The following is a 27,747-nucleotide window of genomic DNA, read 5'->3' as shown; positions in this document are numbered from 1 at the left end:
AATCCCAGAGTGCACGTCTTTTCCCTTTCATCGCTAATCCTTGTGGACGTCTGCACCTGTGCCCTCAATGTCTACTGATACCTTCGCCTTTGATGATACTGCTGCCACAAGGATTCTTGGTAAAGTTACCAGCTCAGGTGAATTCCTGAAGACTCCGGCTCAGGAACTTCGTACCAAGGACTATGAGCATGAGCGGAGGAGGTTGACTTTGTTCGATCTACATTCCGTCACATTAGCCGAATACTATAGACTCAGCAGGATCCCGCGTGGTCTTAGGTGCCATCTAAGACCTACACTTTTTTCTGACAAACCTGATTTTTGTGAAAAATTTCAAAAGATCTTGAATAAGTGTTCACTGGATATTATTTTATTGACTATCGATTTCCTTCAAACAGCTATCATCGAATCTGAGAAAAAGCTTACTGCCATTGAAGAACAATTGTCCACTACACTTACAGCCACCGATTGGAATTCCTTAAAGGTTAAAACCGACAAATCAATAGACGAACATCGTAAGTACTTACAGGACAAAAAGAGGTCCAAGTTTCAACAGGATTCAGAGGACTACGCCTCGGGCCGAGTCTACAGATGGAACAATTCTGCATCTCCATACACCAGGCGAGGCAACAATGGACCTCGACATTACAGGCCCTACAGCTCAGACAGCGACAGCTCTACAAACAGTTCACATAATCGTTTTTTATTCGGACGACCCAACTCGAGGCCCAACACCCGTCCCGGAGGCGACCAACAAGGAGGGCCGCCAGGAAACCGAGAACGTATGACAACGAGGTCAAAGGTAAGGCCCCCAATTCAGTCATCAACATTTCCTCCTACACCCTGAGTCCCGCTGAACTATCAGTTCTACAAAAGGGCTTATCCTTTTGCCCCACTCCACCATGGGACAAATTCAAAATGACCCAGGACTTACAACGGTTTTACCGTAACCTTCACCGCAAGACCCATTTTGGACTGTCACAGGACTCTGCTAGGAATAGGATCCCCACGGCTGTGGAGGATCCTATCCCTGAACTCAGTATTGTTAACCTAGGGCTGCGTACCACCAGTAGCTTCAATCCTCCACGCACTAATCATGCTACTGAGACCTATATTGACCTAACCCAAAGAGAAATCAACACTATACTAGAGCAACATCGTTTGGGAAATTTTCCCACTCACAGCAACATTTCCCCAGTTGAAAAACAGGCCATCGAGTCACTCAGGACCAATAAGAACATTACCATAAAGCCGGCCGACAAGGGTGGGGCAATTGTCGTTCAGAATACAGCTGATTACTCAGCAGAAATACTGAGACAATTATCAGACACTACTACATACCAGAAAATCCCTTCTGATCCGACCCCTAACATAAGATCCCAGATTAACATGATCCTTCACAAATACCAAGCTCTTAATATCTTAGATTCTAAAACTAGCCGTTTTCTCACCAATCCTCATCCTGTTACTCCAGTCATTTATACACTACCAAAAATTCACAAATCACTCCTCAATCCACCTGGCCGACCCATAGTTGCTTCAACCGACTCTATCCTGGCCCCCATCTCAATTTATTTGGAGAAGATTCTCACTCACCTTTCTAAAAATATGAGATCTTTCATTCTTGACACAGGGCACTTCCTCCAAATCCTAAAGCAATTTGCCATCACCCCGCCTGAATGTCTCCTCGTCACGTTTGTGTTGTGTATCCGCTTTTTGGGCTCCCCTGGTGGTTGCTGGTGGTACTGGTGACTTGTTTGCACTTTGCTGCTTCTGTTCACCTGCTTCCATCAGCGTTTGGGAGTTTCCTATTTAGCCTTGCTCTCCAGTCATTTCCTTGCCGGTCATCATTGTAACCAGAGCCTTCGGTTGCATGTTCCTGCTACTAGTCTGCTGATCAGCTAAGTGGACTTTGTCCTTTTGTTTTGTATCTTTAGTCCAGTTTGCAGTTTTTGTAATTCTCTGTAGCTGGAAGCTCTTGCGGGCTGAAATTGCCACTCCTGTGTCATGAGTTGACACAGGAGTCTTAAAGTAATTTCAGGATGGTTTTTTGAAAGGGTTTTCAGTTGACCGTGAAGTCCTCTTTTGTATCCTTCTGCTATCTAGTAAGTGGACCTCTCTTTGCTAAATCTACTTTCATACTGTGTATGTCTTTTCCTCTTATTTCACCGTTATTACATGTGGGGGTCTGCTATCATCTTTTGGGGTATTTCCCTAGAGGTAAGCCAGGTCTGTTTCTTCCTCTACCAGGCTTAGTTATTCCTCCGGCTGGCGCGTGGCATTTAGGAAGCCGTAGGTATGCTCCCTGGCTACTATTAGTTGTGTGGTAGATTTAGCTCACGGTCAACTCGAGTTTCCATCACCCGAGAGCTCGTTCGTTATTTATATGTTTCTTACGTTCCCTTGCCATTGGGAACCATGACAGTATGACCGGCCATGTGTTAAACTTATTGGCAGAAGAAAGGAGAGAAAAAGGAAGTCTGTACATTTTTTTTTTTCTTTTTCCCTATGCTTGCTCCATAGTTGGATCAGTTGTATTTCAGCTCTAATTACTGCCTTTGCCTTTCTCTCCTTATAATCCTTGAATGGCTCTGAGCTCACCTGTTTAAAGATGGATCCTCAGAGTTTGGCTGCAGGTTTAAATAATCTTGCTACAAAGGTTCAAAATTTACAAGATTTTGTTATGCATACTCCTATTTCTGAACCTAAAATCCCTACACCAGAGGTGTTTTCCGGAGATAGATCTCGGTTTCTGAATTTCAAATATAATTGTAAATTATTCCTTTCTCTCAGACCTCACTCCTCAGGAGATCCTGTCCAGCAGGTTAAGATTGTAATTTCTTTGCTGCGAGGTGACCCTCAAAATTGGGCATTTTCATTGGCACCAGGGGATCCTGCGTTGCTCAATGTGGATGCGTTTTTCCTGGCTTTAGGGTTGCTTTATGAGGAACCTAATTTGGAGATTCAAGCTGAAAAAGCTTTGATAGCCCTATCTCAAGGGCAAGATGAAGCTGAGATATACTGCCAAAAATTTCGTAAATGGTCTGTGCTTACTCAGTGGAATGAGTGCGCCTTAGCGGCAAATTTCAGAGAGGGCCTTTCTGATGCCGTTAAAGATGTTATGGTCGGGTTCCCTGCGCCTACAGGTCTGAATGAGTCCATGACAATGGCAATTCAGATTGATCGGCGTTTGCGGGAGCGCAAACCCGTGCACCATTTGGCGGTATCTTCTGAAGAGACGCCAGAGAAAATGCAATGTGACAGAATTATGTCCAGAAGCGAGCGGCAGAATTATAGGCGTAAAAATGGGTTATGCTTCTATTGTGGTGATTCTGCTCATGTTATATCGGCATGCTCTAAACGTACTAGGAAGGTTAACAAGTCTATTTCAATTGGCACTTTACAGTCCAAATTTATTTTGTCTGTAACCTTGATTTGTTCATTATCAGTTATTACCGTGGATGCCTATGTGGACTCTGGCGCCGCTCTGAGTCTTATGGACTGGTCCTTTGCCAGGCGCTGTGGGTTTGATTTAGAGCCTCTGGAAGTCCCTATACCTCTGAAGGGTATTGATTCTACACCTTTGGCTTGTAATAAACCACAGTTCTGGACGCAAGTGACTATGCGTATGACTCCAGACCATCAGGAGGTGATTCGCTTCCTTGTGTTGTACAATTTACATGATGTTTTGGTGCTTGGATTACCATGGTTACAGTCTCATAACACAGTCCTTGACTGGAAAGCTATGTCTGTGTTAAGCTGGGGATGTCGGGGGGCTCATGGGGACACTCCTATGGTGCCCATTTCGTCATCTATTCCATCTGAGATTCCGGCATTTTTGTCTGATTATCGTGATATTTTTGAAGAGCCTAAGATTGGTTCACTCCCTCCTCACAGGGATTGTGATTGCGCCATAGATCTGATTCCTGGCAGTAAATTTCCAAAGGGTCGTTTGTTTAACCTATCTGTACCTGAACATGCTGCTATGCACGAGTATATTAAGGAGTCCCTGGAAAAGGGACATATTCGTCCTTCTTCATCACCTTTAGGAGCCGGTTTTTTCTTTGTCTCTAAAAAGGATGGCTCTCTGAGGCCTTGTATTGATTATCGACTCCTGAATAAAATTACAGTCAAATATCAGTATCCGTTGCCTTTGCTGACTGATTTGTTTGCTCGCATAAGGGGGGCTAAGTGGTTCTCTAAGATTGATCTTCGTGGGGCGTATAATTTGGTGCGAATTAAGCAGGGGGATGAGTGGAAGACCGCATTTAATACGCCTGAGGGCCATTTTGAGTATTTGGTAATGCCTTTCGGCCTTTCTAATGCACCTTCTGTCTTTCAGTCCTTAATGCATGATATTTTCCGTGAATATTTGGATAAATTTATGATAGTGTACTTGGATGATATTTTGATTTTTTCTGATGACTGGGAGTCTCATGTTCAGCAGGTCAGGAGGGTTTTTCAGGTTTTGCGGGAGAATTCTTTGTGTGTAAAGGGTTCAAAGTGTGTTTTTGGGGTTCAAAAAATTTCCTTTTTGGGGTACATTTTTTCCCCTTCTTCTATTGAGATGGACCCTGTCAAGGTTCGGGCTATTTACGACTGGACGCAGCCTACTTCTCTGAAGAGTCTCCAGAAATTCTTGGGCTTTGCTAATTTTTATCGTCGATTTATAGCTGGTTTTTCTGGCATTGCTAAACCTCTGACGGATTTGACTAAAAAGGGTGCTGATGTTGCCAATTGGTCCCCTGCTGCCGTGGAGGCCTTTCGGGAGCTTAAGCGCCGCTTTTTGTCTGCCCCTGTGTTGCGCCAGCCTGATGTTTCCCTTCCCTTTCAGGTTAAGGTCGATGCTTCCGAGATTGGAGCGGGGGCGGTTTTGTCGCAGAAAAGTTCCGACTGCTCAGTGATGAGACCATGTGCGTTCTTTTCGCAAAAATTTTCGGCTGCCGAGCGAAACTATGATGTTGGTAATCGGGAGCTTTTGGCCATGAAGTGGGCATTTGAGAAGTGGCGTCATTGGCTTGAGGGTGCCAAACATCAGGTGGTAGTTTTGACTGATCACAAGAATTTAATTTATTTGGAGTCTGCCAGGCGCCTGAATCCTAGACAGGCACGTTGGTCGTTGTTCTTTTCCCGGTTTAATTTTGTGGTCTCGTACTTACCGGGTTCTAGGAATGTGAAGGCAGATGCTCTTTCTAGGAGTTTTGAGCCTGACTCTCCTGGGAATTCTGAACCTGCCGGTGTCCTTAAGGATGGAGTGGTTTTGTCTGCTGTCTCTCCTGATTTGCGACGTGCTTTGCAAGAATTTCAGGCGGATAGACCTGATCGTTGTCCGTCTGGTAGACTGTTTGTTCCTGACGAGTGGACCACTAGAGTCATCTCGGAAGTTCATTCTTCTACTCTGGCAGGTCATCCGGGAATTTTTGGCACCAGAGATTTGGTGGCTAGATCCTTCTGGTGGCCTTCCCTGTCTCGAGATGTGCGTGTTTTTGTGCAGTCTTGCGATGTGTGTGCTCGGGCCAAGCCTTGTTGTTCTAGGGCTAGTGGGTTGTTGTTGCCCTTGCCTATTCCGAAGAGGCCTTGGACGCACATCTCTATGGACTTTATCTCGGACCTCCCTGTTTCTCAGAAGATGTCTGTCATCTGGGTGGTGTGTGACCGTTTTTCTAAAATGGTTCATTTGGTGCCATTGCCTAAGTTGCCTTCCTCATCTGAGTTGGTCCCTCTGTTTTTTCAAAATGTGGTTCGCCTGCATGGTATTCCGGAAAACATCGTTTCTGACAGGGGTACCCAGTTCGTGTCTAGATTTTGGCGGGCAGTCTGTGCCAGGTTGGGCATTGATTTGTCTTTTTCGTCTGCATTCCATCCTCAGACCAATGGCCAGACGGAACGAACTAATCAAACTTTGGAGACTTATTTGAGGTGTTTTGTGTCTGCGGATCAGGATGATTGGGTTGCCTTTCTGCCGTTGGCGGAGTTTGCTCTTAATAATCGGGCTAGTTCTGCCACTTTGGTTTCTCCTTTCTTTTGCAATTCAGGGTTTCATCCGCGTTTTTCATCTGGTCAGGTTGAATCTTCGGATTGTCCTGGAGTGGATGCGGTAGTGGATCGGTTGCATCAGATTTGGGGACAAGTGGTGGATAATTTGGAATTGTCCCAGGAGAGGACTCAGCAGTTTGCTAACCGCCGTCGTCGTGTTGGCCCCCACCTTCGTGTTGGGGACTTGGTGTGGTTGTCTTCCCGTTTTGTCCCTATGAGGGTTTCTTCTCCTAAATTTAAGCCTCGGTTCATCGGTCCTTATAGGATTTTGGAGATTCTTAACCCTGTCTCCTTTCGTTTGGACCTCCCGGCATCTTTCGCTATCCATAATGTGTTCCATCGGTCGCTGTTGCGGAGATATGAGGTACCGGTGGTTCCTTCTACTGAACCTCCTGCTCCTGTGCTGGTGGAGGGTGAATTGGAGTACGTGGTAGAAAAGATCTTGGACTCCCGTATTTCCAGACGGAGACTTCAATATCTGGTTAAATGGAAGGGCTATGGTCAGGAAGATAATTCTTGGGTAACTGCCTCTGATGTTCATGCCTCGGATTTGGTTCGTGCCTTTCATAGGGCTCATCCAGATCGCCCTGGCGGTTCTTGTGAGGGTTCGGTGCCCCCTCCTTAGGGGGAGGGTACTGTTGTGTATCCGCTTTTTGGGCTCCCCTGGTGGTTGCTGGTGGTACTGGTGACTTGTTTGCACTTTGCTGCTTCTGTTCACCTGCTTCCATCAGCGTTTGGGAGTTTCCTATTTAGCCTTGCTCTCCAGTCATTTCCTTGCCGGTCATCATTGTAACCAGAGCCTTCGGTTGCATGTTCCTGCTACTAGTCTGCTGATCAGCTAAGTGGACTTTGTCCTTTTGTTTTGTATCTTTAGTCCAGTTTGCAGTTTTTGTAATTCTCTGTAGCTGGAAGCTCTTGCGGGCTGAAATTGCCACTCCTGTGTCATGAGTTGACACAGGAGTCTTAAAGTAATTTCAGGATGGTTTTTTGAAAGGGTTTTCAGTTGACCGTGAAGTCCTCTTTTGTATCCTTCTGCTATCTAGTAAGTGGACCTCTCTTTGCTAAATCTACTTTCATACTGTGTATGTCTTTTCCTCTTATTTCACCGTTATTACATGTGGGGGTCTGCTATCATCTTTTGGGGTATTTCCCTAGAGGTAAGCCAGGTCTGTTTCTTCCTCTACCAGGCTTAGTTAGTCCTCCGGCTGGCGCGTGGCATTTAGGAAGCCGTAGGTATGCTCCCTGGCTACTATTAGTTGTGTGGTAGATTTAGCTCACGGTCAACTCGAGTTTCCATCACCCGAGAGCTCGTTCGTTATTTATATGTTTCTTACGTTCCCTTGCCATTGGGAACCATGACAGTTTGACGTCAAAAGCCTCTATACCTCCATTAGGCATGATCTAGGTATAGCAGCGGTTGGTGATCTCCTGGAGCAATCTTCATTCTCATACTATTCCAAACAGCTATGTCTTGACCTTTTGTCTTTGATTTTACGCAATAATTTTTTTCTATTCGGCGATCACTTTTATCTTCAGACCCAAGGTACTGCCATGGGTGTTAATGTAGCTCCGGCCTACGCCAACACCTATATGGATGCTTTTGAACAAAACTATGTCTACAATAACTCTTTGTTTCAGTCCCATAATGTTGTGAAATTGGATTCTGGGCTCCCCCGGTGGCCACTTGTGGAATTGAACTTGTGTCATCATCCCCTCTGTTCACCTGCTCCTATCAGGATGTGGGAGTCGCTATATAACCTTGCTCCTCTGTCAGTTTCTTGTCGGTCAACAATGTAATCAGAAGCCTTCTGTGCTTGTTCCTGCTACTAGACTACTCCCAGCTAAGTTGGACTTTTGTCCTTGTGTGTTTTTGCATTTTGTTCCTGTTCACAGCTGCTGTTTCGTTACTGTGTCTGGAAAGCTCTTGTGATCGGAAATTGCCACTCTGGTGTTATGAGTTAATGCTAGAGTCTTAAAGGAATTTCTGGATGGTGTTTTGATAGGGTTTTCTGCTGACCATGAAAGTGTCCTTTCTGTCTTCCTGCTATCTAGAAAGCGGACCTCGATTTTGCTAAACCTATTTTCATACTACGTTTGTCATTTCATCTAAAATCACCGCCAATATATGTGGGGGCCTCTGTCTGCCTTTTGGGAAAATTTCTCTAGAGGTGAGCCAGGACTGTCTTTTCCTCTGCTAGGATTAGGTAGTTCTCCGGCTGGCGCTGGGCATCTAGGGTTAAAAAACGTAGGCATGCTACCCGGCCACTTCTAGTTGTGCGGCAGGTTTAGTTCATGGTCAGTATAGTTTCCATCTTCCAAGAGCTAGTTCTCATATATGCTGGGCTATGTTCTCTCGCCATTGAGAATCATGACAGTTTGACCGGCCCAAAAAAGGGTTAAATTACTGGCTGAGAAAGGAGAGAAAAAAGAAGTCTGCTACAATTTTTTATTTTTTTTTCCCTCTAGTTCTGAGTGTGCTCTTAATTGAATCACTTGCTAGTCTGCCTATACTGCAGCCTTCCTCTCTTTCTCTCCTTCTAATCCTTGAATGGCTCTGTGTTCACCTGTTTCAAATGGATCTTCAGAGTGTAGCTACAGGTTTGAATAATCTCGCCACAAAGGTACAAAATTTGCAAGATTTTGTTGTTCATGCACCTATGTCTGAGCCTAGAATTCCTTTGCCTGAATTCTTCTCGGGGAATAGATCTCACTTTCACAATTTTAAAAATAATTGCAAATTGTTTTTGTCCCTGAAGTCTCGCTCTGCCGGAGACCCTGCACAGCAGGTCAGGATTGTAATTTCCTTGCTCCGGGGCGACCCTCAAGACTGGGCTTTTGCATTGGCACCAGGGGATCCTGCGTTGCTCAATGTGGATGCGTTTTTTCTGGCCTTGGGGTTGCTTTATGAGGAACCTCATTTAGAGCTTCAGGCGGAAAAGGCCTTGATGTCCTTGTCTCAGGGGCAAGATGAAGCTGAAATATACTGCCAAAAATTCCGCAAATGGTCTGTGCTTACTCAGTGGAATGAGTGCGCCCTGGCGGCGATTTTCAGAGAAGGTCTCTCTGATGCCATTAAGGATGTTATGGTGGGGTTCCCTGTGCCTGCGAGTCTGAATGAGTCCATGACGATGGCTATTCAGATCGATAGGCGTCTGCGGGAGCGCAAACCTGTGCACCATTTGGCGGTGTCTACTGAGAAAACGCCAGAAAATATGCAATGTGATAGAATTCTGTCCAGAAGCGAGCGGCAGAATTTTAGACGAAAAAATGGGTTGTGCTTCTATTGTGGTGATTCTACTCATGTTATATCAGCATGCTTTAAGCGTACTAAGAAGCCTGACAAGTCTGTTTCAATTAGCACTTTACAGTCTAAGTTTATTCTATCTGTGACCCTGATTTGTTCTTTGTCATCTATTACCGCGGACGCCTATGTCGACTCTGGCGCTGCTTTGAGTCTTATGGATTGGTCCTTTGCCAAACGCTGTGGGTATGATTTGGAGCCACTGGAGGCTCCGATACCTCTGAAAGGGATTGACTCCACCCCATTGGCTAGTAATAAACCACAATACTGGACACAAGTGACTATGCGTGTTAATCCGGATCACCAGGAGGTTATTCGCTTTCTGGTGCTGTATAATCTACATGATGTTTTGGTGCTGGGATTGCCATGGCTGCAATCTCATAACCCAGTCCTCGACTGGAGAGCTATGTCTGTGTTAAGCTGGGGATGTAAAGGAACTCATGGGGACGTACCTTTGGTTTCCATTTCATCATCTATTCCCTCTGAGATTCCTGAATTCTTGTCTGACTTTCGTGACGTTTTTGAAGAACCCAAGGTTGGTTCACTACCTCCGCACCGGGAGTGCGATTGTGCCATAGACTTGATTCCGGGTAGTAAATACCCTAAGGGTCGTTTATTTAATCTGTCTGTGCCTGAACACGCTGCTATGCGAGAATATATAAAGGAGTCCTTGGAAAAGGGACATATTCGTCCTTCGTCATCTCCCTTAGGAGCCGGTTTTTTCTTTGTGTCTAAGAAAGACGGCTCTTTGAGGCCGTGTATTGATTATCGACTTTTGAATAAAATCACGGTTAAATATCAATATCCGTTACCACTGCTTACTGATTTGTTTGCTCGTATAAAGGGGGCCAAGTGGTTCTCTAAGATTGATCTCCGTGGGGCGTATAATTTGGTGCGAATCAAGCAGGGGGATGAGTGGAAAACCGCATTTAATACGCCCGAGGGCCATTTTGAGTATTTGGTGATGCCTTTTGGTCTTTCAAATGCCCCTTCAGTCTTCCAGTCCTTTATGCATGACATTTTCCGCGATTATTTGGATAAATTTATGATTGTGTATCTGGATGATATTCTGATTTTTTCGGATGACTGGGACTCTCATGTCCAGCAGGTCAGGAGGGTTTTTCAGGTTTTGCGGTCTAATTCCTTGTGTGTGAAGGGTTCTAAGTGTGTTTTTGGGGTTCAAAAGATTTCTTTCTTGGGATACATTTTTTCCCCCTCTTCCATCGAGATGGATCCTGTCAAGGTTCAGGCTATTGGTGATTGGACGCAACCCTCTTCTCTTAAGAGTCTTCAGAAATTTTTGGGCTTTGCTAACTTTTATCGTCGATTTATTGCTGGTTTTTCTGATGTTGTAAAACCATTGACTGATTTGACTAAGAAGGGTGCTGATGTTGCTGATTGGTCCCCTGATGCTGTGGAGGCCTTTCGGGAGCTCAAGCGCCGCTTTTCTTCCGCCCCAGTGTTGCGTCAGCCTGATGTTGCTCTTCCTTTTCAGGTTGAGGTCGACGCTTCTGAAATCGGAGCTGGGGCGGTGTTGTCGCAGAGAAGTTCCGACTGCTCCGTGATGAGACCTTGTGCTTTTTTTTCCCGTAAATTTTCGCCCGCCGAGCGGAATTATGATATTGGGAATCGGGAGCTTTTGGCCATGAAGTGGGCTTTTGAGGAGTGGCGTCACTGGCTTGAGGGGGCCAGACATCAGGTGGTGGTATTGACTGACCACAAAAATTTAATTTACCTTGAGTCTGCCAGGCGCCTGAATCCTAGACAGGCGCGCTGGTCGTTGTTTTTCTCTCGGTTTAATTTTGTGGTGTCGTACCTACCGGGTTCTAAGAATGTTAAGGCGGATGCCCTTTCTAGGAGTTTTGAGCCTGACTCCCCTGGTAATTCTGAGCCCACAGGTATCCTTAAAGATGGAGTGATATTGTCTGCCGTTTCTCCAGACCTGCGGCGGGCCTTGCAGGAGTTTCAGGCGGATAGACCTGATCGTTGCCCACCTGGTAGACTGTTTGTTCCTGATGATTGGACCAGTAGAGTCATCTCTGAGGTTCATTCTTCTGCGTTGGCAGGTCATCCTGGAATCTTTGGTACCAGGGATTTGGTGGCAAGGTCCTTCTGGTGGCCTTCCCTGTCACGAGATGTGCGAGGCTTTGTGCAGTCTTGTGACGTTTGTGCTCGGGCCAAGCCTTGTTGTTCTCGGGCTAGTGGATTGTTGTTGCCCTTGCCTATCCCGAAGAGGCCTTGGACGCACATCTCGATGGATTTTATTTCGGATCTGCCTGTTTCTCAGAAGATGTCTGTCATCTGGGTGGTGTGTGACCGTTTCTCTAAGATGGTCCATCTGGTTCCCTTGCCTAAGTTGCCTTCTTCTTCCAAGTTGGTTCCTCTGTTTTTTCAAAATGTTGTTCGTTTGCATGGTATTCCTGAGAATATCGTTTCTGACAGAGGGACCCAATTCGTGTCTAGATTTTGGCGGGCATTCTGTGCTAGGATGGGCATAGATTTGTCTTTTTCGTCTGCTTTCCATCCTCAGACTAATGGCCAGACCGAGCGGACTAATCAGACCTTGGAGACATATTTGAGGTGTTTTGTGTCTGCGGATCAGGATGATTGGGTTGCTTTTTTGCCTTTGGCGGAGTTCGCCCTCAATAATCGGGCCAGCTCTGCCACCTTGGTGTCCCCGTTTTTCTGTAATTTGGGGTTTCATCCTCGATTTTCCTCCGGTCAAGTGGAATCTTCGGATTGTCCTGGAGTGGATGCTGTGGTGGAGAGGTTGCATCAGATTTGGGGGCAGGTGGTGGACAATTTGAAGTTGTCCCAGGAGAAGACTCAGCTTTTTGCCAACCGCCGTCGTCGTGTTGGTCCTCGGCTTTGTGTTGGGGACTTGGTGTGGTTGTCTTCTCGTTTTGTCCCTATGAGGGTTTCTTCTCCTAAGTTTAAGCCTCGGTTCATCGGCCCGTACAAGATATTGGAGATTCTTAACCCTGTGTCCTTCCGTTTGGACCTCCCTGCATCCTTTTCGATTCATAATGTTTTTCATCGGTCATTGTTGCGCAGGTATGAGGTACCGGTTGTGCCTTCCGTTGAGCCTCCTGCTCCGGTGTTGGTTGAGGGTGAGTTGGAGTACGTTGTGGAAAAGATCTTAGACTCTCGTGTTTCCAGACGGAGACTCCAGTATCTGGTCAAATGGAAGGGATACGGTCAGGAGGATAATTCTTGGGTCACTGCCTCTGATGTTCATGCCTCCGATCTTGTCCGTGCCTTTCATAGGGCTCATCCTGATCGCCCTGGTGGTTCTGGTGAGGGTTCGGTGCCCCCTCCTTGAGGGGGGGGTACTGTTGTGAAATTGGATTCTGGGCTCCCCCGGTGGCCACTTGTGGAATTGAACTTGTGTCATCATCCCCTCTGTTCACCTGCTCCTATCAGGATGTGGGAGTCGCTATATAACCTTGCTCCTCTGTCAGTTTCTTGTCGGTCAACAATGTAATCAGAAGCCTTCTGTGCTTGTTCCTGCTACTAGACTACTCCCAGCTAAGTTGGACTTTTGTCCTTGTGTGTTTTTGCATTTTGTTCCTGTTCACAGCTGCTGTTTCGTTACTGTGTCTGGAAAGCTCTTGTGATCGGAAATTGCCACTCTGGTGTTATGAGTTAATGCTAGAGTCTTAAAGGAATTTCTGGATGGTGTTTTGATAGGGTTTTCTGCTGACCATGAAAGTGTCCTTTCTGTCTTCCTGCTATCTATAAAGCGGACCTCGATTTTGCTAAACCTATTTTCATACTACGTTTGTCATTTCATCTAAAATCACCGCCAATATATGTGGGGGCCTCTGTCTGCCTTTTGGGAAAATTTCTCTAGAGGTGAGCCAGGACTGTCTTTTCCTCTGCTAGGATTAGGTAGTTCTCCGGCTGGCGCTGGGCATCTAGGGTTAAAAAACGTAGGCATGCTACCCGGCCACTTCTAGTTGTGCGGCAGGTTTAGTTCATGGTCAGTATAGTTTCCATCTTCCAAGAGCTAGTTCTCATATATGCTGGGCTATGTTCTCTCGCCATTGAGAATCATGACACATAATCTCTGCTGGCTTCGCTACATAGACGATGTCTTTTGTCTATGGACAGGCCCACAGGATTCCCTTATCACTTTTACAGACCACCTCAACTCTGTCCGTGCTGAACTCCAATTCACATTGAACTTCAGTACATCCCAAATTTAATTTTTAGACACTCTGGTCATCAGAGGTCCTAACGGAGATCTCAGCACTAGTGTTGAGCATTTCGATACCGCAAGTATCGGGTATCGGCCGATATTTGCGGTATCGGAATTCCGATACCGAGTTCCGATATTTTTGCGATATCGGGAATCGGGATCGGGATGCATATTCATGTGTAAAATAAAGAATAAAAATAAAAAATAGGGATATACTCACCTTCGGACGCGCCCTGGTTCTAACCGCTGCAACCGGCAGCCTCCGTTCCTAAGAATGAGCGAGTGAAGGACCTGCGATGACGTCGTGGTCTTGTGATTGGTAGCGTAACCGCTCACGTGACTGCGACGTCATCGAAGGTCCTTCACTCGCTCATTCTTAGGAACGGAGGCTGCCGGTTGCAGCGGTTACAACCAGGGCGCGTCCGAGGGTGAGTATATCCCTATTTTTTATTTTTATTCTTTATTTTACACATGAATATGGATCCCAGGGCCTGAAGGAGAGTTTCCTCTCCTTCAGACCCTGGGAACCATCCAGGATCACTTCCGGTATTTGTGTCCCATTGACTGGTATTGGTATCGGGTATCGGTATCGGCGATATCCGATATTTTTCGGATATCGGATACAATCCAATACCGATACTTTCAAATATCGGAAGGTATCGCTCAACACTACTCAGCACTGATCTTTTCTCAAAACCTACTGACACCAACAGTCTTCTTCATTATCAGAGTTGCCATCCGGCCTCCATCAAGCATAGCCTGCCCCGGTCGCAGTTTAAACGAGTGGTACGCATAGTCTCTAACCCAGATCTACTACCTACCCGTCTTGATGACATGTCCCGCAAGTTCCCAGCAAGACAATACCCCAGCAATCTACTTGTCAGAGAAAAGAGGTCAGCCCTTAATCCATCTCCAAATGTCATATCACCAACTAAACCAGAACGAGTTCCCTTTGTCCATACTCATCACCCGGTTATGCCCATGATTTACAATACCATCCGTAAACACTGGTCTCTATTGCACAACGCATACCCGAACATAGAAGCATTCCGGATACCGCCACTTATGTGTAAACGTAGACCAAACAACATCAGAGACCGAGTTGTCAAGGCAGACCTGGGCAGTTCTTCCAGGATACCTCGCCAAACCTTTTTGGGCACCGAAAGGCGCGGCACATATCCTTGTCTAAACTGCGCTTGTTGCTCAAATGTTATTAAGTCTAACACTATCACCCATCCACACTCAGGTAAACAAATTCCAATCAAGGGATTCTTCACTTGCGAGTCTAATAACGTGGTTTACACCGTGAAATGCCCATGCGGGCTTCTTTACGTGGGAGAAACAACGCAGCATATCCGCGATCGCATATCTAGCCACAAATCCACCGTAAGGTGTAAGAAAACCTGGCTTCCCCTTCCATACCATTTTGTAGCGGCCAACCATTCAGTGTCCCAGCTACGCTTCCAGGTGCTTGAACAGGTTGAGTGTCCCAGACGAGGTGGGAACCACATAAAACTACTACGCCAACGTGAATCCTATTGGATTTTTACCTTACAGACACTAATGCCTAAAGGTCTCAATAGGGAACTCGATTTAATTTGATTAATATCTCTCTACCAGGTGGCCATGTGACCTCCGGCTGAGCCTTATGTTATTACATATTATGTTATTACATATATTGTATGTTTCCATTCATATCTTTGTTCATTTAATCTAAACTGTCTTTATGTAGGTGTGAGCATGCTGACCCTCTCTATTCTAAATTTACTAACCTATCCCCCCACTTGCAGGTAGCCTGAGTATCGTTATCCATTACGCTCTACTGGGGTAAGTACCCAGATCCATTATTTTCCTTTTTATTTTTATTTTCTATTTTTTATTTTTATTTTTACTTTCATTTTTTACATTTTTTCTTGTATTTTTTATTTTTTTCCTTTTTTTTCCTTTTTTCCTTTTTTTCTTTTTTCTTTTCATTTTATTTCCACTTTATGAGTATTCTATTTTCGCATTTTCCTCATTACTATTATTGTTTTTTGTTTTTTATTTTATATTTATTACTCCATTCTTTCTTAACCCCTTAGTGACAGAGCCAATTTGGTACTTAATGACCGAGCCAATTTTTACAATTCTGACCACTGTCACTTTATGAGGTTATAACTCTGGAACGCTTTATCGGATCCCGCTGATTCTGAGATTGTTTTTTTCGTGACATATTGTACTTCAAGTTAGTGGTAAAATTTCTTCGATATTACTTGCGATTATTTATTAAAAAAATGGAAATATGGCGAAAATTTTTAAAATTTTGCAATTTTCAAACTTCGTATTTTTATGCCCTTAAATCAGAGAGATATGTCACAAAAAATAGTTAATAAATAACATTTCCCACATGTCCACTTTACATCAGCACAATTTTGGAAACAAATTTTTTTTTTGTTAGGGAGTTATAAGTGTTAAAAGTTGACCAGCAATTTCTCATATTTACAACACCATGTTTTTTTTAGGGACCACATCACCTTTGAAGTCATTTTGAGGGGTCTATATGATAGAAAATAACCAAGTGTGACACCATTCTAAAAACTGCACCACTCAAGCTGCTCAAAACCACATTCAAGAAGATTATTAACCCTTTACGTACTTCACAGGAACTGAAACAATGTGGAAGAAAAAAATGAACATTTAACTTTTTTTTGCAAACATTTTACTTCAGAACCATTTTTTTTAATTTTCACAAGTGTAAAAACAGAAATTTAACCACAAATTTTGTTGTGCAATTTCTCCTGAGTACGTCGATACCCCATATGTGGGGGTAAACCACTGTTTGGGCGCACCGCAAAGCTTGGAAGAGAAGGAGTGTCGTTTTACTTTTTCAATGTAGAATTGGCTGGAATTGAGATCGGATGCCATGTCACGTTTGGAGAGCCCCTGATGTGCCTAAACAGTGGAAACCCCCCACAAGTGATACCATTTTGGAAACTAGACCCCTTAAGGAACTTATCTAGATGTGTGGTGAGCACTTTAAACCCCCAGGTGCTTCACAGAAGTTTATAACGTAGAGCCGTGAAAATAAAAAAATCGCATTTTTTCTACAAAAATGATCTTTTTGCCTCCAAATTTTTATTTTACCAAGGGTAACAGGAGAAAATAGACCCCAGAAGTTGTTGTACAATTTGTCCTGAGTACGCCGACACCCCATATGTGGGGGTAAACCACTGTTTGGGCGCATGGCTGAGCTCGGAAGCAAAGGAGCGCCATTTGACTTTTCAATGCAAAATTGACTGGAATTGAGATCGGACGCCATGTCGCGTTTGGAGAGCCCCTGATGTGCCTAAACAGTAGAAACCCCCCAAAAGTGACCCCATTTTGGAAACTAGACCCCCCATGGAACTTATCTAGATGTGTAGTGAGAACTTTGAATGCCCAAGTGTATCACAGAAATTTATAATGCAGAGTCGTGAAAATAAAAAATATTTTTTTTTTAACAAAAAAGATTTTTTAGCCCCCAAGTTTTTATTTTCACAAGGGTAACAAGAGAAATTGGACCCCAAAAGTTGTTGTTCAATTTGTCCTGAGTATGCTGGTAGCCCATATGTGGGGGTAAACCACTGTTTGGGCGCATGGCTGAGCTCGGAAGGGAAGGAGCGCCGTTTTGGAATGCAGACTTTGATAGAATTGTCTGCTGGCGTTATGTTGCGTTTGCAGACCCCTAATGTACCTAAACAGTAGAAACCCCCAACAAGTGACCCCATTTTGGAAAATAGACCCCCCAAGGAACTTATCTAGATATGTGGTGAGAACTTTGAATGCCCAAGTGCTTCACAGAAGTTTATAATGCAGAGTAGTGAAAATAAAAAATATATTTTTTTCCCACAAAAAAGATTTTTTAGCCCCCAAATTTTTATTTTCACAAGGGTAACAAAAAAAATTGGACCCCAAAAGTTGTTGTCCAATTTGTCCTGAGTATGCTGGTACCCAATATGTGGGGGTAAACCACTGTTTGGGCACACGGCAGAGCTCGGAAGAGAAGGAGCGCCATTTTGGAATTCAGACTTTGATAGAATTGTCTGTGGGTGTTATGTTGCGTTTGCAGAGCCCCTAATGTACCTAAACAGAAACCCCCCACAAGTGACCAAATTTTGGAAACTAGACCCCCTAAGGAACTTATCTAGATATGTGGTGAGAACTTTGAATGCTCAAGTGCTTCACAGAAGTTTATAATGCAGAGTAGTGAAAATAAAAAATATATTTTTTCCCACAAAAAAGATTTTTAGCCCCCAAGTTTTTATTTTCACAAGGGTAACAGGAGAAATTGGACCCCAAAAGTTGTCCAATTTATCCCGAGTACGCTGATGCCCCATATGTGGGGGTAAACCACTGTTTGGGCGCACGGCAGAGCTCAGAAGGGAGGGAGCACCATTTGACTTTTTTAGCGCAAAATTGTCTGTCGTGTTTGGAGACCCCCTGATGTACCTAAACAGTGGAAACCCCCCAATTCTAACTCCAACCCTAACTCCAACACACCCCTAACCCTAATCTCAACCCGGTCCATAATCCTAATCACAACCCTAACGATAATCACAACCCTAACCCCAAAACAGCTCTAATCTCAACTCTAACCATAACCCTAATCAAAACCCTAAATCCAACACACCCCTAACCCTAATCTCAACCCTAACCTCAAACCTAACCCTAATCCCAATACACCCCTAACCCTAATCCCAACCCTAACCTTAACCCTAATCCCAACCCTAACCCTAATCCCAACTCTAATCTCAAACGTAACCCTAATACCAACCCTAATCCTAACCCTAATCCCAACTCTATCCCTAACTTTAGCCCCAACCCTAGCCCTAACCCTAACTTTAGCCCCAATCCTAACCCTAAATTTAACCCTAACCCTAGCCCTAACTTTAGCCCCAACTCTAACCCTAAGGCTACTTTCACACTTGCGTCGTGTGGCATCCGTCACAATCCGTCGTTTTGGACAAAAAACGGATCCTGCAAATGTGCCCACAGGATGCCTTTTTTGCCCATAGACTTGTATTACCGACGGATGGCCACACGTCGCGTCCATCGTGCACTGGATCCGTTGTGTTTTGGCGGACCGTCGTCACAAAAAAAGTTCAATGTAACCTTTTTTTTGTACGTCGCGTCCGCCATTTCCGCGCATGCGTGGCCGTAACTCTGCCCCCTCCTCCCCAAGACATAGACTGGGCAGCGGATGCGTTGAAAAACTGCATCCACTGCCCACGTTGTGCACAATTTTCACAACGTGCGTCGGTACGTCGGGCTGACGCATTGCGACCGCCCCGTACCTACGCAAGTGTGAAAGAAGCCTAAGGCTACTTTCACACTAGCGTCGTACTCGGCCCATCGCAGTGTCGGGCCGACGTACCGACGCTAGCGTTGTAAGCGCCGCACAACGGGTGCAGAGGATGCTGTTTTTTCAACGCATCCGCTGCCCCATTGAGAGGTGCGGGGAGGCGGGGGCGGAGTTCCGGCCGCGCATGCGCAGTCGGAAATGGTGGACACGTCACACAAAAAAAGTTACATGTAGCGTTTTTTTGTGCCGACGGTCCGCCAAAGCACGACGCATCCGTCGCACGACGGATGCGACGTGTGGCAATCCGTCGCAATGTGTCTCTAATGCAAGTCAATGGAGAAAAAAAACGCATCCTGCAAGCACTTTTGCAGGATGCGTTTTTTCTCCAACGACGCATTGCGACGGAAGCCAAAAAACGCTAGTGTGAAAGTAGCCTAACCCTAACCCTAAATTTAGCCCCAACCCTAGCCCTAACCCTAACCCTAATTTTAGCCCCAACTCGTCTCTCCTGCCGGCCGGCAGATGGCAGCAGATGGCGGGCGCACTGCGCATTCGCCCGCCATTTTCTTTGCAGAGGAAGAAGCCGGCCGGCAAGAGGAGACACAGGAGGACTCGGGGACGCCGGGTGAGTATGATAGGGTCCCCGAATCCCCCTATTTCTCTGTCCTCTGATGTGCGATCACATCAGAGGACAGAGAATTACAGATCGCTTTTTTTTTTTTTTTGCGGTCGCCGGTAAACAGTTAATTTCCCGGGATCGCAAAACAGGGGTCGGTAAAAACCGACCCCGATCATGTTCTTTGGGGTCTCGGCTACCCCCGGCAGCCGAGACCCCAAAGATCTTCCGGGCGGCGGGCGCACTGCGCATGCGCCCGCCATTTTTTCCCGGAAAAAAGATGGCGGCGCCCATCGGGAGCCACGAGGAGCACCGGGGGAGATAGGTGAGTATTGGGGGGCTATTGGGGGCCATCGGGGACACTATTTCTCTGTCCTCCGATGTGCGATCACATCGGAGGAGAGAGAAATTAAATGGCAAATCGCGTTTTGTTTTTTTTTTGTTGCGACCGCTGGTAAACGGTTAATTACCGGCGATCGCAACTCGGGGGTCGGTAAAAACCCCCCGAATCATGTTCTCTGGGGTCTCGGCTACCCTCGGCAACCGAGACCCCAGAGAAAATCCGACTCTGGGGGGCGCTATTCACTTTTTGTGGTTTAAGTACCCTTAGCGGCCGCCGTTAAAAGGCGTATCGGCGGTCGTTAAGGGGTTACATCCCTTTCCCCCTTTTTCAGGTTGTTCTACCTTATTTTTTATTTTTTATTTTTTACTTTTATTGATTTTTCAATGTATTTTTATATCATCAGGATTTTCCTTTCATTATTTTTTCATCTTCTTACCCATTTATTTAGTCTTTATTTTATCACTTTACTATTTTATTTTTTCTAATTATTTCTATATATTCTTTATATTTTTTTATTTTTTTCATTTTTTTATTTTTTTCATTTATTCTGTCTTCTTGCTTCATATTTTTCTACTTTTCACCCCATTTGTTTCGTTATCTTCCCTTCTTTTTACTACCTCTCTCCCTCTTTTCTCCTATATCATGCTCTCTCTCTTTCTCCTTACTTCTATTTATTCCATTCCCTTGCCCATTCACACATCCTTATCTCTCGTCTTCACTTCTACCTCCGGCTCCCTCCCCAGTAGCACAACACTCTTGGCTCCAACACAGCTGAGCCACCGCTGCTATGCGCACGCGCCGTAGCACCGCGCTCCCGCTGTTGCCATACCTACATTGCGCATGCGTCGTGCGCCGTCCACCCTACGCTTCATTCTGGCCCAGCATTCTCCGCGCATGCGCCCTCCTCTTGCATTCCACCTGGGTACCCTGCACACTGCGCCTCTGTCGCTCTGTGTCCCACGTCATCTTCTCTCTCTTCCCGCCCTACCTCACTTCCTGTCCCGGGTCTATTTTACTCACAGCCACTATCCATGGTCCACACCACCGCCGTTCCTCCTGCTATAGGACCCACAGGTATTATATATTCTGGTACCTACATGCGCACCCCTTCCAGCGCCTTTTAATCTTACAAGCCCTTTTATTTGCGCTTTTGGATTCCTAGTTCTTACAGGGACCCCATTCCCTATCCGTGCTGTTCCGGATACACCCAGTTTCCTCCTTCTGTAGTGGTATGTGCGCGGTGTCTCCATTACTTCTTTATGGCCTTGTTTTTTGGCAATTGTGCTGTTAGCTCTGTCTGCTCTCTTGTCCTAATCTTTATCCTTCCCTGCACTTTATTGTTATTTGACATTCCTTTTTACCCTCCTCAGGAGCCACTGTGTCCTTCTTGACATCGCTCACCTCCCGTTTTCCTTCTTGAAGGTCAGTTATGCTTAACACTTTGCATACACATGCAATAATAGTTGTTGCTTGTTTTTGCATGTATTAACCGTACCATGTTGTTCATGTTTGATATATTAGTAAGGCACCACTGTCCACTTCTTCCGTCCTCGCCTCCTTGCTCTGTAGCAGTCCATCCCAATTTTTTGATTACATTTCTTAGGGCATTTATTGTAAATATTATGTAAATATTGTGATATTGTGTATTTTGTATATAGTATTTTCTAATCTACATGGGTTCCCCTGCTATTTTTGTATGCTCTCTACTTTTGGCGCCCTGTCCGCATTCTCCTGTTTTGTACATTGAGGCTGTATATGTATACTTTTGCTTTATTTTACATATGATTTCTAATATTATTTTTCTCTGTATTTTTACAGTGAGGTTTGATAAAGGCGCATGAAAGGGTTGAAACGTTACCTCAACAATCTAATATATAATTGCCTAGAATACTACTTCCTGCAATTTGTGCCAAATTCCGTGGCTTTGTCCGGAGCTAATGTCCGGAGCTAATGTCCGGAGCTAATGTCCGGAGATAAGTGACGTCACCAGTGTCCTACACCCAGGCTGAGCACAGGGGCCCCAGGCAGCATATGGGGCCCCAGGCAGAGCACAGTGGCCCCAGGCAGAGCACAGGGGCCCCAGGCAGCATATGGGGCCCCAGGCAGAGCACAGTGGTCCCAGGTAGAGCACAGGGGCCCCAGGCAGCCTATGGGGCCCCAGGCAGAGCACAGGGGCCCCAGGCAGCATATGGGGCCCCAGGCAGAGCACAGGGGCCCCAGGCAGCATATGGGGCCCCAGGCAGAGCACAGTGGCCCCAGGCAGAGCACAGGGGCCCCAGGCAGCATATGGGGCCCCAGGCAGAGCACAGTGGTCCCAGGCAGAGCACAGGGGCCCCAGGCAGCCTATGGGGCCCCAGGCAGAGCACAGTGGCCCCAGGCAGAACATGGGGCCCCAGGCAGAGCACAGGGGCCCCAGGCAGAACACAGGGGCCCCAGGCAGCATATGGGGCCCCAGGCAGAGCACAGGGGCCCCAGGCAGCATATGGGGCCCCAGGCAGAGCACAGTGGCCCCAGGCAGAGCACAGGGGCCCCAGGCAGCATATGGGGCCCCAGGCAGAGCACAGTGGTCCCAGGCAGAGCACAGGGGCCCCAGGCAGCATATGGGGCCCCAGGCAGAGCACAGGGGCCCCAGGCAGCATATGGGGCCCCAGGCAGAGCACAGTGGCCCCAGGCAGAGCACAGGGGCCCCAGGCAGCATATGGGGCCCCAGGCAGAGCACAGTGGTCCCAGGCAGAGCACAGGGGCCCCAGGCAGAACATGGGGCCCCAGGCAGAGCACAGGGGCCCCAGGCAGCATATGGGGCCCCAGGCAGAGCACAGTGGCCACAGGCAGAGCACAGGGGCCCCAGGCAGCATATGGGGCCCCAGGCAGAGCACAGTGGTCCCAGGCAGAGCACAGGGGCCCCAGGCAGCCTATGGGGCCCCAGGCAGAGCACAGTGGCCCCAGGCAGAGCACAGGGGCCCCAGGCAGAGCACAGGGGCCCCAGGCAGCATATGGGGCCCCAGGCAGAGCACAGGGGCCCCAGGCAGCATATGGGGCCCCAGGCAGAGCACAGGGGCCCCAGGCAGCATATGGGGCCCCAGGCAGAGCACAGTGGCCCCAGGCAGAGCACAGGGGCTCCAGGCAGAACATGGGGCCCCAGGCAGAGCACAGGGGCCCCAGGCAGCATATGGGGCCCCAGGCAGAGCACAGGGGCCCCAGGCAGCATATGGGGCCCCAGGCAAAGCACAGTGGCCCCAGGCAGAGCACAGGGGCCCCAGGCAGCATATGGGGCCCCAGGCAGAGCACAGTGGTCCCAGGCAGAGCACAGGGGCCCCAGGCAGCATATGGGGCCCCAGGCAGAGCACAGGGGCCCCAGGCAGCATATGGGGCCCCAGGCAGAGCACAGTGGCCCCAGGCAGAGCACAGGGGCCCCAGGCAGCATATGGAGCCCCAGGCAGAGCACAGTGGCCCCAGGCAGAGCACAGGGGCCCCAGGCAGCATATGGGGCCCCAGGCAGAGCACAGTGGTCCCAGGCAGAGCACAGGGGCCCCAGGCAGCCTATGGGGCCCCAGGCAGAACATGGGGCCCCAGGCAGAGCACAGGGGCCCCAGGCAGAGCACAGGGGCCCCAGGCAGCATATGGGGCCCCAGGCAGAGCACAGGGGCCCCAGGCAGCATATGGGGCCCCAGGCAGAGCACAGTGGCCCCAGGCAGAGCACAGGGGCCCCAGGCAGAACATGGGGCCCCAGGCAGAGCACAGGGGCCCCAGGCAGAGCACAGGGGCCCCAGGCAGCATATGGGGCCCCAGGCAGAGCACAGGGGCCCCAGGCAGCATATGGGGCCCCTGGCAGAGCACAGGGGCCCCAGGCAGCATATGGGGCCCCAGGCAGAGCACAGTGGCCCCAGGCAGAGCACAGGGGCCCCAGGCAGAACATGGGGCCCCAGGCAGAGCACAGGGGCCCCAGGCAGAGCACAGGGGCCCCAGGCAGCATATGGGGCCCCAGGCAGAGCACAGGGGCCCCAGGCAGCATATGGGGCCCCAGGCAGAGCACAGCGATATTTTGGACCACTGTGCGGTGTTTCAGACCCCCTGTGTGATGTCTGGGGCCCTGTTCTTAAGTATATTAAAGATTAAAGTAACGTATATTAAAGTATATTATAGATCAAATTTGACACGTTTATGAGCACCATTGAGTGATATACTCAAGAATGACATAATTTTTCAACATTTTATGGTTTCAAACTGTAAACACTCAGATTTTTTTTTACTTCAACCAGAAAACCTTAACGGTTCATAAAAAACTTGACTGTTCAGGATATGATAAAAGTCATAGTATTCTGAATCTTTAACTTATAAAGATACCTTTACATGGGGTGATTATTGGTTCCAGAGAGGCTTTCGGCCGATAATCGTACACATGGCTGGTGACAGGACAATACAATATAAACGTTCAAAGGTAAACACTGATAACATTAAAATCTAATATATAATTGCCTAGAATACTACTTCCGGCAATTTGTGCCAACTTCCGTGGCTTTGTCCGGAGATAATGTCCGGAGATAAGTGACGTCACCAGCGTCCTACACCCGCTCAGGGTGGACAAAGATATATGCCTTCGTGGTGCGCGGCACTTTTCTGATTGGTTGCCGCCTGCCGCGAGCGACCAATCAGAAATGTGCCGTACTGTGACACACTCCGCCCGCCATTTTGGTGTGATTTTTGAATTTTTACCTCACAGCAAGTTTCTACTGCGTGGAGGCGGTCCCAGTGACGTCGCTCTTCAAGCTCCTGCCGAATTTCGTCAAAAAAATGATAATACCATTTACCAAAACTATATATATTTAGTTGTGAAGTGGTTCAGTGACATTTTCACACCAATTTTGAACTTTTGTTTGGTGTTTTCTCCATATACTGCCTATTATTCACTGACTGTTATACTGAGAGACTGCTGTTTATTAACCTCTTCGTTGCCACACTGGGTATATTGCTCTATTATTTGCCACATAAGGACATTGTCCATTATTGCCCAGCAATTTCTCTGCAATATAAACTGCCTATTTATTAATATCTGTATTCCTGCAAAGAACTAATGCCTATTATTAACTGGCTATTTTCCTACTACCTGACACTGCCTCTTATTAACCTGTTGTTTGCCACCACCACGCTTAAAGCTGTTTAGCTTAGCCAACATGAGCTCTAATAGTAAGGATACTAATGACACAGAGCCCAAAGTTGCTGATGGCGCACGTAAGATTAGGTCTGATATAAAGTATACTAATAATGCAGAGCAAAAAGACGCCGATGCCGCACGTAAGCGTAAACAGCGTGCTAACAAGAGTACAGAGGATAGATGCAAGCGCCTGGACACTGTTAAGTATAGAAATGACACAGAGTCCAAAGCTGCTGATGGCGCACGTAAGATCAGGTCTGATATAAAGTATGGTAATGATGCAGAGCGAAAAGCCGCCGATGCCGCACGTAAGCGTAAACAGCGTGTTAACAAGAGTACAGAGGATAGATGCAAGTGCCTGGATACTGTTAAGTATACTAATGACACAGAGCCCAAAGCTGCTGATGGCGCACGTAAGATCAGGTCTGATATAAAGTATGGTAATGATGCAGAGCGAAAAGCCGCCGATGCCGCACGTAAGCGCAAACAGCGTGTTAACAAGAGTACAGAGGATAGATGCAAGCGCCTGGATACTGTTAAGTATACTAATGACACAGAGTGTAAAGCTGCTGATGGCGCACGTAAGATCAGGTCTGATATAAAGTATGGTAATGATGCAGAGCGAAAAGCCGCCGATGCCACACGTAAGCGCAAACAGCGTGTTAACAAGAGTACAGAGGATAGATGCAAGCGCCTGGATACTGTTAAGTATACTAATGACACAGAGTCCAAAGCTGCTGATGGCGCACGTAAGATCAGGTCTGATATAAAGTATGGTAATGATGCAGAGCGAAAAGCCGCCGATGCTGCACGTAAGCGCAAACAGCGTGCTAACAAGAGTACAGAGGATAGATGCAAGCGCCTGGACACTGTTAAGTATACTAATGACACAGAGCCCAAAGCTGCTGATGGCGCACGTAACATCAGGTCTGATAATAAGTATACCAATGACGCACAGCGAAAAGACACCGATGCTGCACGTAAGCGCAAACAGCGTGCTAACAAGAGTACAGAGGATAGATGCAAGCGCCTGGACACTGTTAAGTATACTAATGACACAGAGCCCAAAGCTGCTGATGGCGCACGTAACATCAGGTCTGATAATAAGTATACCAATGACGCACAGCGAAAAGACACCGATGCTGCACGTAAGCGCAAACAGCGTGCTAACAAGAGTACAGAGGATAGATGCAAGCGCCTAGACACTGTTAAGTATACTAATGACACAGAGCCCAAAGCTGCTGATGGCGCACGTAACATCAGGTCTGATAATAAGTATACCAATGACGCACAGCGAAAAGCCGCCGATGCCGCACGTAAGCGCAAACAGCGTGCTAACGAGACTACAGAGGACAGATAGAAGTGCCTGGACATTGTTAATGCTGCTTGCAATAAACGCATTACTAATGAGTCTTTTGAGGACAAAACTAATCGATTAAGTAATAAAGCTGCTGCTGCACGCTCTCAACGTTGCAAACATAATATTTCCACGTCCTCAGTCATAGATTCTGCCCACAATACAGCTTCTTTGTCTCCATTCATAGAATGTGTGCAGCCTGAAGCTCCTTTAACCGTTGGTAAATCTGCACGTAAGCGCAAACACTGTCCTACTTACACTCCAAATGATAAACGCCGTCGCCTGTACACCGTTAAGTCTGCTTATAAGACATGCTTCACACCTGACTCTTCTAAGGCAACAAACAAACCATTACCAAATGCAGCTGGTGCACGCCGTGAACGGCGCAAAAAAACCGCTTGCACCTCCATATTAATAAACCCTGACCACGATACACCTTCCAACTCCTCAGTGATTGAATCTGTGGACAGTGAAGATCCTCTACCAGGTCCACGCTTTATACATGTTGGCTTAAAGAAACATTCCAATGCTCCGTTACCACAACCTGTACCTCAACATCCTACAGGTTTTACTAATGATGACAGTACCATAGTAGAACACTCCTGTGGTCCTATGAACTATTTATGTGAACATTGTCAAGCATTACATTTTAATGCTGAGATACCAGCAGATAAAAATTTTACTCTGTGTTGTCACAAGAGTAAAGTGCATATACCTATACCCCAATATCCCGAGGTCTTTAAACGATTGCTGACAGGGGAGAGTGAGTTCAGTAAGAATCTCATGGAAAATATTCGTAGTATTAACAGCTCATTTGCTTTCGCCTCCATGGGTGCCAATATATCCCCTCCACCTGGACATGGCCCTTACTGTTTCCGTATACATGGACAAATATATCATCGTACTGGAACCCTACATCCCAGTGATGATCAAGTTCCAGCTTATGCCCAACTGTATATTTTGGATACCGCTACCGCGAATGAACAACGTTTAAACTGTGAACAAAATCAAAAATGTCATCCCACTTTGATGAGTATAATTGCTCTTCAGTTAGACAATGTGAATCCCTTTGTTGCTGCCTACAAAATGTTACGAGATGTGGAACATGAAGAACATCTTAAAGCTGAAGCTAATGGCACTCTCATGCCAAATATCATCATGGCCCTTAAACAAGATCGGAATCAAGACCCTCGCCGATATAATAATCCAACTGTCAATGAAGTTGCTGTCGTATTTGAAAATGACAATGGAGAGCCACCATTTAATCGTGATATTTTAATACATTTACAACCGGACCCCAAAAATCCTTTGGCGCCAAGAACACAACAGGTCAGCATTCTACACAGTAATTTAGATGCTTTACTCTATCCTTTATTTTTCCCTTACGGAGACCAGGGCTGGCATGATGGCCTCAAGCAACAAGG

The 27,747-nt window shown here is 46.8% G+C and overlaps 1 long non-coding RNA gene across 1 annotated transcript; it reads left to right on the top strand.

The window, feature by feature from the left end:
- The first annotated feature begins 301 nt into the window (after positions 1-301).
- LOC143818128 (uncharacterized) lies at positions 302-21,215 on the top strand. The gene is made up of 3 exons (XR_013224330.1): positions 302-799; positions 15,326-15,362; positions 21,185-21,215. It is a non-coding gene; the product is annotated as an uncharacterized LOC143818128 (long non-coding RNA).
- Positions 21,216-27,747: the final 6,532 nt, after the last annotated feature.

The sequence above is a fragment of the Ranitomeya variabilis genome, chromosome 3 (genome assembly GCF_051348905.1).
Source record: "Ranitomeya variabilis isolate aRanVar5 chromosome 3, aRanVar5.hap1, whole genome shotgun sequence".
NCBI lineage: Eukaryota > Metazoa > Chordata > Amphibia > Anura > Dendrobatidae > Ranitomeya > Ranitomeya variabilis.
Note: the sequence above shows the minus strand (reverse complement) of the source record. Positions and strands in the feature narration are given on the sequence as shown.